This window comes from Panthera leo, chromosome D3 (genome assembly GCF_018350215.1).
Source record: "Panthera leo isolate Ple1 chromosome D3, P.leo_Ple1_pat1.1, whole genome shotgun sequence".
Lineage (NCBI taxonomy): Eukaryota > Metazoa > Chordata > Mammalia > Carnivora > Felidae > Panthera > Panthera leo.
In genome coordinates, this window is record NC_056690.1 from 1,226,610 (window position 1) to 1,241,719 (window position 15,110).

The 15,110-nt window shown below is 49.0% G+C and overlaps 2 long non-coding RNA genes across 3 annotated transcripts; both read left to right on the plus strand.

The window, feature by feature from the left end:
* The first annotated feature begins 9,151 nt into the window (after positions 1-9,151).
* LOC122203450 lies at positions 9,152-11,760 on the plus strand. Of its 2 annotated transcripts, XR_006195186.1 has the most exons (3): positions 9,152-9,409; positions 11,208-11,286; positions 11,487-11,760. It is a non-coding gene; the product is annotated as an uncharacterized LOC122203450 (long non-coding RNA). The 2 variants fall into 2 exon arrangements; XR_006195185.1 differs by having other exon boundaries at positions 11,208-11,760.
* Positions 11,761-13,536: 1,776 nt separating this feature from the next.
* LOC122203699 lies at positions 13,537-15,083 on the plus strand. The gene is made up of 3 exons (XR_006195307.1): positions 13,537-13,805; positions 14,067-14,154; positions 15,015-15,083. It is a non-coding gene; the product is annotated as an uncharacterized LOC122203699 (long non-coding RNA).
* The last annotated feature ends 27 nt before the right edge of the window (positions 15,084-15,110 follow it).

A 15,110-nucleotide genomic window follows, 5' to 3' on the forward strand; every position in this document is an offset into this window, starting at 1 on the left:
ATGGACCCCGGGTGAGGATCCCTCCGTGTGGACCCCCCTAGATACGGACCCCAGGTAAGGTTCCCCCAGATGTGGGCTCCCAGGTGAGGCCCCTTGAGAAGCCCCTACAGGTGAGGGCCCAGAGAGCTGCCTTCGGGGGTCTGAGCTCATGCACTTGACGGGGACCAGGCCTGGCCACGCACGGGGTCTTCTGGGAGGGAGGCCCACGCGTCCCCTGCGCTCACCCTCGGGCCGGTCTCTGGGAACGGGGCTGCGCCTCTCTAGACAGCAGGGTTGGCACCAGCAGTCGGGACGCCTGGGTCCCCACGGTTCCCTGGCGTCTGTGCCCCCTGGGGAACTCAGGGCGGGGTCCGTGCATCGCCCACACCTGTCTGAGTCCCCAGGTGAGTGGCTTTGCAGCAAATGCCCAAGCGTGGGTGGGAGGGAGGGAGCCCTGCCAGGGGCGGCCCAGCGCCCTGCTGGGTGTCCCCTGCAGCTCAGCCCAGGGATGAAGGGCAGGTGTGTTTGCTGTGCTCCGTGGCCTTAACTGCAGGTGTGAGCAGCAGCAGGAGGAGGAGGAGGAGGAGGGCGTGTGTCAGGAAGGAGTAAGGAGCTCCTCTGTAGGGAGAGGCTCCGGGTTTCCAGAATGTGGAGCCCGCGACTGGATCACAAGGGGACCCGCGTCCTAGACCTCAGGCCGTGGGGCCGCGTTCGGGGGCAGCAGAGCCCGGCTCCAGGGCGAGGACGTCGTCCTTGCGTGATGAACGTGGGTGCAGGTTAGAAGCGCGCACAGGCAGAAAGCAAGCGGGACGTGCGGCAGGACCCCCCGAGCCCCAACGGTTCCCTCTGAGCCGCCAGATGGAGCCCCGGCTGGTGCCCGTGTGGGCGCTGGGGGGTTTGCTCTGCCCCTGAGGCTGCAGGAGGGAAGGGTCTGTGGGGAGCAGGGGTCCTGGGCACCTGCCTGCTCTGGGACCTGAGGGGCTGTGGGGGCGGCTGGGAGCAGGGGTGACTGGGGGCAGGGGCCCCGCCGGAGAAGACCCGACTCAGGAGAGCAGGAAGTGGGGGTGCAGGATGGAGCGGTGCTGTCTGCAGGGCTGGGCCAGCAGGGAGGGGCGGGGGGGGCAGGCGGGGTGCTCAGGATGCTGACTGCTCCCCGTGCTAGGCAGGTGGACAGAAGCAGAGATGGCAGGACACAGTGCAGCCCCAGGAAGGGCCCCCAGTCCGGCCTGCAGGCCCTGCCTGGAGCGGAACCTGTTCCCTCTGGGACAGTCCCTGCACCTGGGGCCACGGCAAGGAGGGACCCCCAGATTCCCACGGGAAGTGATCCCAGCGCCAGGTGCTCGTGGTGTCGCCAGTGGGGCACGGTGGTCGGGACGGCCCGTGGGCTCTGTTGACCCTGCCAGGGTTTGTCCTGCTTGTTGGAGTCCCCGCAGGGGTGGGAGGGGGGCCTGGGCAGGGTCATCGGGTGAGGTTCGAACACCCCTGGGTACCTGACTGAGCCCCGGGCAGGCCGTGCCTGCAGCCCTCAGGGTCACCTGGGCTCCGTGCCCCAGGAGCTGACTCTCCCAGGGGTGGGAGCATCTCTCCCCACTGCCTCCTGCCCAGGGCTGCCCTGACAGCCTCCGCCCAGCTCAGGGGGCTGGCAGTGGGGGGGTGGGGGGGCTGCACCCGTGTTTGCACAAAACACCTCGGGTGTCTGCTCTGACCCCATTAGAAACCCAGGATTCGGCCACAAACAGCTCGTCGGATACTTTACTAGAGCTCCCGGGTGCTCCAAGCACACAACCTGCAGAAAACCCCCCGACCTCCCGGGGCCGGGACATCTGCACTTCCCTGGGACCCTTCAGCTGGGGAGGAAACATTTGTCGTTCTGCCCTCTGTCAGATTTGGTGATTTATGTCAGAGCTTTGCTGAGTCATTCAGAAGCTGCTAAAAAATGCGATTTGCTTAGAGTTTTACTAAACATTCAGCAGAATGTTAAATTCTTGTATTTTAAGTTTATTTATTTTTGAGAGAGTGCAAGTGGGGGAAGGGGCAGAGAGAGAGGGAGAGAGAGAGAATCTGAAGCTGGCTCCAGCCTCCGAAATGTCAGCGCAGAGCCCGACTCTGAGCTCGAACTCACAAACCATGAAATCATGACATGAGCCGAAGTCGGATGCTTAACCGAGTCACCCAGGTGTGCCCAGAACATTAAAATTATATTTTGCGTGAAAATTTAATGTTAATAAAAAAAAGTTTGCTAGAAGGCCGCCTGGGTGGCTCAGTTGGTTAAGCATCTGACTTCGGCTCAGGTCATGATCTCACGGTTCGTGAGTCTGAGCCCCGCGTTGGGCTCTATGCTGAGCTGACAGAGTGGGGCCTCCTTGAGATCCTCTGTCTCCCTCTCTCGCTGTTCCTTCCTGTTCGCTCGCTCTCTTGCGCTCTCTCAAAAATAAGCAAACATGTAAAAAAAAAAGTTGCTAGGATTGTTAAAACTAAGAATATTTCCTAACAACCCAGTGAAGTTAATTCAGGTAATTCAGTAGGAATCATGGAAACCAAACCAGACCTATTTCTGCTTAAGGACAACCCACTTAAAGACTTTGGTTTTTTATTCCCTTAAATTTCTCCTTGAGTGCAACCATAAATCCATTTTATTCCATTTTTAATGAATATTAATTTCTTAAAGGAAATACACAGATGTTCTGATTTTTCCCCCAGGTTTGACATATAATTGGCAGAACGTCATGTGAGTTCAGGGTGTACAAGGTGATTATTTGGAGCAAGCATACACTGCAGAACGATGACACTTGGGCTAGTGAACACCGTCATCACGTCCCATGATCACCGGCGGCTTTTCGTACCGCTCAGGGCTTCCCCTCCGCAGCCTTCAAGCAGGCAGTGCGGTACCGTTCCCTGTGCTCACCGTGCCGTACGGTAGATCCCCGGGACTTCTTCAGCTCAGAACTGGAAGTTTGTGCCCTTGGACCAACGTCTCTTGTTCTCCCAGGCTCCCGGCCACTGCCGTTCTACCCTCTGTTTCTGGGTTTGGCTTTTTCAGATTCCACATAAGAGAGATCGTGCAGTGTTTGGTTTTCTGCGTGTGATTTATTTCACTGAGCATATGTTGTCTCAAATGGCAGGATTTCCTCCTTCCTCGTGGCTGAATAACATTTGTATGTGTGTGCGCACATGCGCGTGTGCATCAGGACTTCCTTGTCCCTTCTTCTGTGGACGGACGTTTGTGTCGTTCCCATGTCCTACCTAGTGTAATGACGAACTGAACATGGAGATCCTAATTTCATTCCCATTAACTATATACCCAGAGGATTGCTGGATCGTATGCTATTTCCATTTTTAACTTTTTGGGGAGCCTCCGCACTGTTTTCCACCGTGGACACGCCAGTTTGCATTCCCACTGACAGTGCACGAGGTTCCTCCTTCTCCACATCCTCGCCAACACTGCTTTCTGGTCTTTTGGCCGACAGCCATTCTAACAGGTGTGAGGCGGTATCTCATTGTGGTTTCGATGTGCATTTTCTTAATTAGCAAAGTGAAGCCTCTTTTCACCTGTGTACAAGGTGGCCCTTTGTATGTCTTCTTTGGAAAAACATCTATTCAGGTCCTCTGACCATTATTTAAAAAGCGAGTTATTTGGTTTTTGGGGATTTTTTTTTGCTAGTGAGTTGCATGAGTTAACAAGATAGATGGTTTGCACACGTTCTCCTATTTTGTAGTTGCCTTTTCATTTCGTTGTGTCTTCTTACTGTGCAGAAGTTTTTAGTTTGGTGTAGTCCTTTATGCATGGGTTAATTTCTGGGCTTTCGATTCTCTTCTGGCATCTGTTTTGAGGCTAGTATAGCACCATTTTGATTACTATTTTAATATAGCTTCAGATCAGGAAGTATGCCTCCAGCTTTCTTCTTTTTCATTATTGCTTTAGCTCTCCAGGGTCTTTTGTGGTTCCATACAAATTTTAGGATTGTTTTTTCTTGTTTCTGTGAACAACGCCATTGGAGTTCTGATAGGAACCGCACTGAATCTGTAGATGGCTTTGGGTAGTATGGAGATTTTAAACATTAATTCTCATCCATGAGCATGGGATGTCTTTCCACTTGTGTCTTCAGTTTCTTTCATCAAGGTCTTATACTTTTTAGTATACAGATTTTTCACTTGTTTGGTTAGGTTTATTCCCAAATATTTTATTGGTTTTGGTCCTATTGTGAGTGGATTCCCCCTCCACCTCCACTCCCCGCCAAAGTTTCCTTTTTTTGCATATAGAAAAAGCAACTGATTCTTGTGTGCTGATTTTGTATCCTGCAATGTAACAGAATTACTGCTTAGTTGTAACAGTTTTTCAGTGAAGTCTTTAGGATTTTTTCTATAGAAGATCATATCATCTGCAAATAAAAATAATTCAGTGCCTCCTTTCTGATTTGGAGGTCTTTTGTGTCTTTGTCTTGTCTGATTGCTCTGGCTGGGACTTCCAGTGCTGTGTTGAACAGGAGTGGCGTGAGTGGACATTCTTGTCCTCCTCTGAGCATAGAGGAAAAGTCCTCAACCCTTCACAGTTAACTGTGGGCTTGTCATATATGGCCTTTATTGGGTTCATATACATTCCTTTTAGACCTAATTTGCTGAGAGTTTTTATCATAAAAGGATGTTGTTTTTTTCAAAACTTCTTCTGAATCTAGTGAAATGGTGTGATTGATCTGTCCTTCTATTAACATGGTGTGTCATGTTTTTGTGTGTGGGATCTTCCTTGCCTCCCATGGATAAATCCCACTTGATCATGGTGTACCACCATTTTAATGTAATGTGGAATTCAGCTGGAGAATATCTGGTCGAGAATCTTTGCATTTATACTCATCATGGATATTGGCCAGCAGATTTCTGGTGGCGTCTTAGCTGGGTCTGGGATCAGGGGAACGCTGGCCTCATAAAAAGAACTGGAGTGTTCCCTCCTCTTCAGGTTTTTGGAAGAGTTTGAGAAGTACTGCTATTAATTCTTTTTTAAATGATTGGTAGAGTTAACTAGTTGGCCATCTGGTCCTGGACTTTCATTTGTTGGGATGCTTTTGACTACTGACCGTATCTTCTCACTCATTATTGGTCTGTTCACATTTTCTGTTTCTTCTGGGTTATCCAGTTTTTGGTTGTATAATTGTTCATATTAGCTTGTTATGATCCTTTGTATTTTTTTTAAGTTTCTTTATTTTGGAGAGAGAGAGAGAGGGAGAGAGAGAGAGAGGAGAGGAGCAGAGAGGGAGACACAGAATCCGAAGCAGGCTGTAGGCTCTGACCTGTCAGCACAGAGCCCGATGCGGGGCTTGAACTCATGAACTGTGATATCAGGACTTCAGCCAGAGTTGGATGCCCAACCAATGGAGTTACCCAGGCGCCCCTGATCCTTTATATTTCTGTGCTGGGGGTCAACTTTATCTTTTCAAAACACCAGCTCTTAGTTTCATTGATCTTTTTTTACTTTTTCTGATACCTATTTACCTCCACTCCAGTCTTCTGCTATTTCTTTCCTTATGATAGACTTGGCCTAGCTTTTTCTTCTTTGCCTCATTCCTTCAGGTATAAAATTAGGCTAGTCATTTGATATCTATTTTTTACATATTTTTTAATGTTTTATTTTTGAGAGAGAGCACGAGTCAGGGAGAGGTAGAGAGAGAGGGAGACACAGAACCTGAAGCAGGCTCCAGGCTCTGCGCTGTCAGCACAGAGCCCAACACAGGGCTCAAAGATCATGACCCGAGCCCAAGTTGGATGCTTAACTGATTGAGCCACCCAGACGCCCCAAGATCTATTTTTTGTAATACATGCATTTATCACCAAAACTTCCCTGCAGGACTGCTTTTGCAGCTTCCCAAAGGTTTTATTGTATTATGACCCATTTCCAGTTGTTTCAAGATTTAAAAAATTTTTTGGTTTCTTTTTTTTTAATGTTTATTTGAGAGAGAAAAAGCATGAGCGGGGAAGGGGCAGAGAGAGAGAGGATATACCAGTCAGGCTCCATGCTATCAGCACAGAGCCCAAAAGCGGGGCTCAAAGTAACAAACCATGAGATCATGACCTGAGCTGAAATCAAGAGTCGGACACTTAACCAATGGAGCCACCCAGGCACCCCTTTTGTTTAGATTTCTTATTTGACCCATTGGTTGTTCCAGAATGTTTTGTTTGGTCTCCACATGTTTATAAATATTCCACCTTCCCTCCTGTTACTGATTTCTAGTTTTGTAACACTGTGGTTGGAAAATGGATGTCAGTCTTCTTAAATTTGCTAAGACTTGTTTTGCAGCCTATCATATGACCTGCCCTGGAGAATGTTCTGTGTGTATTTGAGAAAAATGTGCATTCTGCTGCTGTAGCTAGAATGTTCTATAAATGTCTATTAGGTCCATTTGGTCTAATGTATGGTTCAAGTCCAATGTCTCCTTGTTGATTTTCTGTCTGGATGATCTATATCCATGGCCGAAAGTGGGCTATTAGAGTCTATTACTATTGTGTTGTCTTTTTTTCCCTTTCAGATCTGTTAGCATTTGTTTAATACATGTAGGTGCTCCAGTAATAAGTGCATATATATAATTGTTACATCCTCTTGATGAGTTGATCCCCTTATCCTTATGTAATGAGTTTTGTTGTGTTTTACTGTTGGGGGCTTAAAGTTTATTTCATCTGACGTCAGTAGAGCTACCCTCTCGTCTTGTGGCTTCCACTTCATGGAAGAGCCTCCTCTTTCCTTCACTTCGAGCCTCTGTGTGTCCTTAAGGCAGGAGTGAGTCTCTTGTGGGTAGCATGTAGTTGGGTCTTGTTTGTTTTTAATTCAGCCACCCTGTGCCAATTCATTGAAGAATTCAACCCATTTACATTTTGAATAACCTTTGACAGGTAAGGATTTTCCTGTGCCATCTTATTGTTTTCCGGCTGTTTGTGGTTCCATAGTTCCTTTTCTTCCTGTCTTCTTCCCCACCTTTGTGGATTGGGGATACTCCATGGTGGGGTTCCCTTGTCTTTATCTTTGTGAATCTCCACTAGGTTTTTGCTTTATGATTACACAAGGCTTACATAAAACACCTAGTAGATAAACTGGTCAACTTACACCGGTAGTGACACCTCTGCCCTTTTGCTCCCTCTTTTTATATTACTGTCACATTTTTTTACATTAATGTCATGGTTTACCTCTTTTTATTTTAGAGATAGCATGTGAGCAGGGGGAGGGGCAGAGGGGGAGAGAGAGAATCCTAAGCAGGCTCGCACGGGGCTCAGTCCCACAACCCTGGCATCATGACCTGAGCCGAAACCAGGAATCGGATGCTCAACCGAGTCACCCAGATGCCCCGTTTACCTCTTTGTGTATCGTGTATTAACAAATTACAGTAGGTGTAATTATTTTTGATACTTTCGTCCTTTGGCCTTTATTAACACACCATCCAATTACAGAATTAGAGTTTTCTTCATCCGACTGTATATTAACCATTTCCAGTGTGTTCCATATGTTTGTATGTTTTTGTGTCACCGATGAGCATCCCTTCACCTCGGCTGGAAGAATTCCTTTCAGCATTTCTCGTAAGGAGGGTCCAGTGTGATGAACTCTTCCAGCTTTTGTTTGGGAACTTTTTATTTTATTTTATTTTTTTGCCTTCATTTCCGAAGGACAGCTTCACTGGATAGTGTATTCTTGGCTGGCCTTTTTTTTTCTTTCAGCACTGTGAATGTGTCATCCACCCTCTCCTGGTCGGTAAGGTTTCTGCTGAGAAATCCACAGATCTCCAGTGTGGGTTCCTTTGTAGATTACTCTTTTTTCCTCTTGTGCTTTCAGGATTCTACCTTTGATTTCTGACAGTTTCATTATAATGTGTTTTGGGAGAGATTGCTTTGGCTTGAAATAATGAGGTGATCTGTTAATTTCATGAACTTGAATGTCCAAGTCTCTTTGCAGGTCTGGGAAGTTCTCAGGCATGAGATCTCCAAATAGACCTCCATCCCCCTTCTTCCTCTCTTGTCCTTCTGGAATCCCAGCGATACCGGTGGCTCTTTTGATGGTGTTCCACGGATGACATATGCTCTTAGCTTCTTTTCTTTGTTCTCTGGGCTGTTTCAAAGCTCCTGTCCTATATTCACTGATGGCTTTCTTCTTTCTGGTCTGTTCTGGTGATAATACCCTCTCTTTCACCCCTCATTTCATTCACTGACTTCTTCAGTTCCAGAATTTGTTTAGTTCTTTCTCATGACTCTCTTTGTTAAATTTCTCTTTCTGTGTATGCGTGCTTTTCCTTATTTCATTGAATTTCTTTGTGTTTACTTGTAGCTCATTAGCTTCCTCAAAAGAGCTATGTTGAATTCTTTGTCGTGTAAGTCACAGATGTCCTCCCTGTCTTTGGGATCAGTTACTGGAAGATAAATGAGGGATCTTTTGGTGATGCCGTGTTTCCTTGGTTCTTTATGTTCCTTTGAGTTTTGTGTTGCTCCTTTCACATTGATGTAGCAGTCACCCCTCCGATCTTTACCAGCTGCCTTCAGTTGGGGGGCACTTTTTGATGGCCCTGCTATACAGATTCTGTGGCTTCCTCCAACCTCCCATGGATACACCTGCTCCATGCTTCCTGATCCCTCTTGTGGCAGAATTCCTCAGCTTGTAGGTCTTCCCCTGATCTTACAACACACTAGACCAACTGTTAGAAACCTCTCTTTTGCTTTATTGAAGGTGGTGTTACAGCTCAGGACTGCACTTTCCCCCATGCGCTGGCCTGTTTTCCTTGGGTGCTCCCCGTCCACCCGAGCTTATCTCCTGCTGCCCCGGGAGTGCACACAGGGTGGGGTGGGCGGTGTGAGTTTTGACACTCGGGTGTTGAGGTTGCCCACAGTCCAGTGGAGGGCTCCGAAGATGAGGTTTTCCCAGGGGCTGTGACAGGCTCCGTGTTGGAGTCCAGAATGCAGTCAACAGAAACGGCATCCCTTTAAGGCTCTCTGATACTATGACCTCATCCCTGATCTCCTTCCCCCAATCACGAAGCCCCTTTAACGCCCTGGGCATTGCAAGAGAAAAATGCGTTTCTTTAGCAGCCTCCTGCACAGCGGGGGAAGCGAGGCCGTCACCACTGGCCCTTTCCCCTGCAGGAGAGATGCCGCCCGTGTCTCTGAGCTCTGCCGCCTTGGGGGAGGGGTGCCGCTGTAACGTTTTCTTTCCAACAGAATGCTGGAACTTCTCCTCTAGAAACCTGGGTTGCTACAAAGGCTATCTCGCCCATGGGTGGTCTGCCCACGTCAGCATTATCCAGCCACCCCCAGACTGCAGCCGAGAGGGACCAGAGCCGGCTCACAGGGTCCCGCCAGTGACAAAGCCTGTACCGTGGTCTGCCTGCCCATCGCCCAAAGCATGGTGGTGAGACCCTCCCAGGCAACCTGCGTCAGGTGCTGGATCACACGGCTCCCACGGACGCACGTAAGTTTGGAGATGGAAGCTGAATTTTAGTTGTTAAAGGAAATACCTTTTTTTTATGTGTATGTATTTTTTAGAGACCTGGAGTGCAAGTGGGGGAGGGCCAGAGAGAGGGAGACACAGAACCCGAAGCAGCTCCAGGCTCCGAGCCGTCAGCACAGAGCCCGACGTGGGGCTCGAGCTCACAAACCGTGAGATCATGACCTGAGTCGAAGTCGGACGCTTAACCGACCGAGCCATCTAGGCACCCCAGTTGTTAAAGGAGCTTATCGACAGCTGTCGTGATGCTGTCGTCACTCTGATGGACGTTAATTAAGCTCGCGCTAATCATTCTGCAATATATACGGGCTTCACATGGTCACTGTACGCCTTAAACTTAGATGTAATGTGTCAGTTACGTCTCAAAGTTGGAAAAAGCAATTTGAACCGGGCTCTTTAATTCCCAGGTACGTATATCTGAGCCGGGAGTCTCCCTTATGCCCCAAGTGTGTCCATACTAATCTGCGGGCTCCGACTCCCTGGTGTGCCCGCCCTCGCATGGCAGGCAGCCTCCCTAACTCAGTGCCTCTTCTGGGAAGTGGACCGCTCTCCCCAGGTGTGTGTCCGACCGGGAATATTTCCCCGGCACTCGAGGTGCGCTTGCCCCGAACAGCAGTGTCTAATTCCCCAGATGTGTCTGCTTGGACACACAGAGTCTTGCTAAGTGTACAGGTAGGTCTCCGTGAACCTAGGGCGTCCCCTCTGAGTCGAAGTGATTCGTTGTCCTCCGGGCGTATCTACAGCGACCTGAGGTCCACACACTGATACGGCACGTTTCCCTAATTTCCCAGGCGTGTCTCCTCTGCCCTGGATATTTCTCTCCCCGAGCTTATTTACCCTGACAAGGGAAAACGGCCTAGCTCCCCGGGTTTATCTAATCTGTGACCTGCTGATAATCCAGACGTGCCTATCCTTACATAAGATGTCTCCCTAATACCCCGAGTAGGTCTACACACCGTTAGGATGTCTCCTTAAATCCCAGTGTGTTTTCTCTGGCAACCCTGGATGTCTCTGTTATTGTCCAGGTGCATCTCCATTGAACTGGGATGTCTCCCTTCTAGCCAGGGGCCTGCTCTACCTGGGACACCCTAACTCCCCAGGCATGTACTGAGGGACCCGGGGGGGCCGCCCTATTTCCCCAGGTGTGTGCCACAGCCTGATTCCAATCTCCCAGGTATGTGTCCCCTGACCTGGGACAGCTCTTTACTTCCGTCGATCTGTCCACCCAGACGTGGGATGTGTGCCTGACTCGAGTGTGTCTGCTCTGAACTGGGAGGTCTCCCTATTTCCATAGCTGAGTCTGTTTTGATCTTGATGTTTCCTTAATTCTGCATTATGTGTCTAACTTGACCTGGATGTCTCCCCAGTTCCCCTTTTGTGTCTTCACCGAACTAGATTTCTAATGCCCCAGGTTTATCTACCCAGACATGAAATGCTGCCACCGATTCCCAGGTGTTTTTCCTCTGACCTAGGATATGTTCCTTATTCTCCAGGTTGGCTTTCCCTTACCGGGATGTCTCCCTAGTCCCTACGTGTACGTGCACACCCCTGGGCTCTCTCTTACTTCCTGAGTGCACACACTGATCTGTCTGCCGAATTCCATAGGTGTTGACCGTGACCTGAGACGTTTCTCTTATTCCATGGATGTGTTTTCTGTCTTGGGATTTCTTACTAATTCCCCGATGTGTTTACCATGACTTAGGATGTTTCTCTAACTACCCAGGTGCTTCTACTCTGACCTGAGTGTCTCCCTAATCCCCAGATATGAATACTCTGACTTCCGATGTCTCAAAGTAACCCGGAGTTCTACCCTGACCTGGGATGTCCTGCTAGTTCCCCAGGTGAGTCTACCTGACCTGAGACGTTACCCAGTTCCCTGGATATAGACACCCTGACATCACTGGTGTCCCTAATAACCCAGGTGTGTCTCCCTAATTCTCAAGGTGCGTGGACACCGAAAAGGGATGTCACTCTAATTCCCCAGTTGTATCTATAGTGACGTAGTCTGTGTATTCTTCAGTTACGTCTCCTTTATCTTCAGAGTCAGAAGATAATTCTCCAAATGTGCCAACAGTCAAGTGGAATGCTTCTTATTCCCCATGGGAATGGGATGCACTGACATAGGATGTCTCCTTAGAACCCCAAGGAACTATGAGATCATGACCTGAGCCGAATTCGGATGCCGAACCAGCTGACCCACTCAGGCGCCCCAGTTGTTAAAGGAGGTACCTTATGCTTCCATGATGCCGGTGTCACTCTGGACACTGATTTTGTATCTTGTGCCCTTACTGGATTCACTTATCAGTTCTAAGTTTTCCTGTGGAGTCTGTAGTGTTTTCTCTATATAGTATCGTGTCGTCTGCGTAGTGAAAGTTCCACTTCCTTGGCGATTTGGACGCCTTTTATTCCTTTGTCTTGTCTGATTGCTGTGTCCTCCTTCATTGGGATTTTAATATCAGCTTCCAGTTTGGCCTACTTCTGACCTTGGAGCTCATTATAAAAATCCTTCCAAATATCTTATTTGTAGGTTTTAGCGGAGATAAACAGTAAATATTCCTGGCAATAGTACACCTTTTTTTTTTTTTTTTTTTTTTTTGGCTTCTTTTAAACCAAAGGTAGATCAAGTTACTCAAGCAAAACTGATAAGCCTTTTATGACATATCCATGGACTCGAGATGTATGTCCTAGGAGGGTGCAAAAGATTTAGTCTTCCCAAGATCCAGAACTACTCCCAAAGATAGGCAAGATTGAGAAAGTTCCCCTGAGAGCTGGCAACAGTCAGTGGGATGGTGGCCACAAATGGGGTGCAACCCGTATCTCAGGCCAGCCATATTTTCGGGGCCCCGACCTTGCACTTACAAGAATGCACAGCCTGCAAGCCCCAGGCAGGCAGAAAGCCAAGCAGAGTCTCGGGACACACAGCAAGACAAATAGGAAAGCAGGAGGTGTCCCTGGGAGGGAGAGGGTCAGTGACCGGAGGGGATCCCTAAACCAAATTCACAACAGTCTGGATTTGAAAGGGAAGAGACAACATGAAACTTGACCCCACTCTCTCTGCCGGCCTCTCCGCTTCCTCAGGGTCCTGTGTGTAGGCTCCGGAGCGGGTGCGGTGTCCCAGTGGGTCTCGTCTGGGTCACCAGAGACTGTAGACGAGGAAAAATTAATTTTTCCTCTGCCCTTTGTAGTGCGTTCTTGGCTGAGAACTTGTAACTGGACAAGCTGGTCTAGGTCGCAGGTTTCCGACCACGGCCGCTGTGATTCAGGGCTGCCCTTAGACGCTGCCATTTCTGCCACTGTGTATGCGCTCCGGAACCCCACTTCCCATATAAAGAGCTGGGGCACAAGAATATGGAGCTCTCCGCTCTCTAGAACTTTAGGTCTCATGTCTCCTCGGTGTCTGTCTGGCAGATCTGTCGCTCTTACCTTAGGGTCACACCAAGACCGCCAGTAGTTCCCCAAGTGGAATGGTGGGCCCACCAGCAGAACCCAACACGTCAAGACTGTGGGTAACGCAGGGCTTAGGGGCTTAATTCTTAAGGCCTTAGGGCCTTAATTCTGCATTATGTGTCTAACTTGACCTGGATGTCTCCCCAATTCCCCTTTTGTGTCTTCACCGAACTAGATTTCTAATGCCCCAGGTTTATCTACCCAGACATGAAATGCTGCCACCGATTCCCACGTAGAACCACCTGCCAGCTCCAGCTGGCCCACTAAATCCTGGCCAGGAAAAGCCCATCAGACCCGGGAGCTCAAACGCAAACAGAGTAGAGCTCAGATCCAAGAGGAACTTCCCCGCGGCTGTGGAAACATGAGAAAGACCAAGAACTCAAAAGGGCTCAGCAGGCACCCATGCCCACGTTTCTTGTCATCCCCAAAGCCATTAGCAGTCTTTGAATCCCATCCTTGTCATCAACACTATTAAAAGAAAATTTTGGGGGCACCTGGGTGGCTCAGTTAAGCATCTGACTTCAGGTCATGATCTCCCCGTTCGTGGGTTCGAGCCCTGCGTCGGGCTCTGTGCTGACAGCTCAGAGCCTGGAGCCTGCTTCGGAGTCTGTGTCTCTCTCTCTCAAAGAAAACATTTTCTGGTCAATTTATGGATCTAGCTGGCTTCTATTTAGTGATTATGAGTCAGGCAGCATGCAACCTAGCGATAGAAAGGAGCACCAAAGAGCTGCACGACGCACGAGATTCTTAGACCACGTGAGCAGGAACGGGCAGATTCGCTGGGCATCTGCTGATGGGTAAGCATGGTTACTCTTATTACATGGGCCCCAGGGAAGTCTCGGAGCAGGTCAGCAGGTGAGAGCTGATTGGCTGACCTAGGCCTTCCTCTTCCGGGAGAGCAGAGCATAGACACGTAAGTCTTGGTTTGCTGACACGGGGCTTAACATTAGTGACTCCATTTTGGGCGTAATCTGGTTACTTTAACGACATTGACGTGAGCTACATCCATAGCAGTTCCCCAAGCGTGGTGGCCCTGATCCGGATTGTATCTCAAGTTCCTCTGGGAAGTATACCTGAGCTGGGATGTCTCCACAGTTCCCCAGTTAGGTCTAACCTGATCTAGTATATGTCCCTTGTCACCAGGGCATGTATACTGACAGTGGGTGTCTCCCAGTTCTCCAGGTTTGGCTGCCCCGATGCTGGAAGTCTGCCAATTTTCCCGTGGGTCTACACTGATCAAGGATATTCCCCTAAATCTCTAGGTATGTCTACTCTGACCTGGGAGGTGACCCTTATTCTGTATGTACCCTGATCAATGAGGTCTTTGCAATACAGAGACCTGTGGGGTTTCTCTAATTCTCTGAGTGTGCCTACTCTGGTACGCACTCAGAGACGTATCCCTAATCCTGTGTGTGAACCCTGAAAGGTGGTGTCCCCCAATCACCCAGGGGTGCCCTCCCTGATTTTCTCTCTTTAATAACCAGAAGTGTCTTCTCTGACCTGAGATATACCTTATCATCAATTGTGACTGACCTGGGATGTGTCCCTAATTCACCACGTGTGTCTTCAGTGACACTGGATAGCCCCCTAACTCCCCAGGTGTTTCTACCCTGACCTGAAATGTTTTCTTTGTTCTCCAAGTGTGTCTACCCTAAACTCGTATTATCCCTGAAAAGTCCTGTATCTTCTCTGACCTGGTCCATCCCTAGAGCCCAGTTGTGTCCACATGGGCACGAGTGAATCTCTAATCCCAGATGTTTCTGTCGTGACCTGGTTTGTCTCCCTAACTCTTTAGGTGTTGACCTGGGATGTGTAATTCCTCCTCCGTGTGTCCACTGACTTGAGAGGTCTCGTGTTTATTGGTACCACTCTGGAAGTCCCCTCTCTGCTCTGTTGTACTCTGACGCAGCACGTCTGCTTACTTCCCCGAGTCCACCTACCCTGACCTTCAGGGTCTCCACGACTCTTGAGATGTATCTCAGCTCACCTGGACCGCTGACTAGTTCCCCAGATGTGTCTACAAAAAGCGGTATTTTATTGTAATATACCAGTTATGTCTACACTGACCTGAGCGGTCTTAATTCCCCAAGTGTGTCAACACTAACCTAGTCTGATTCCATAGATTCCCAGCTGCGTCTGCCTCGACATTGGATGTCTCCACTTGACCTGCTGTGACTACCTAGTATCTCAGGCATGTCCACTCTGACCCGGAACATCT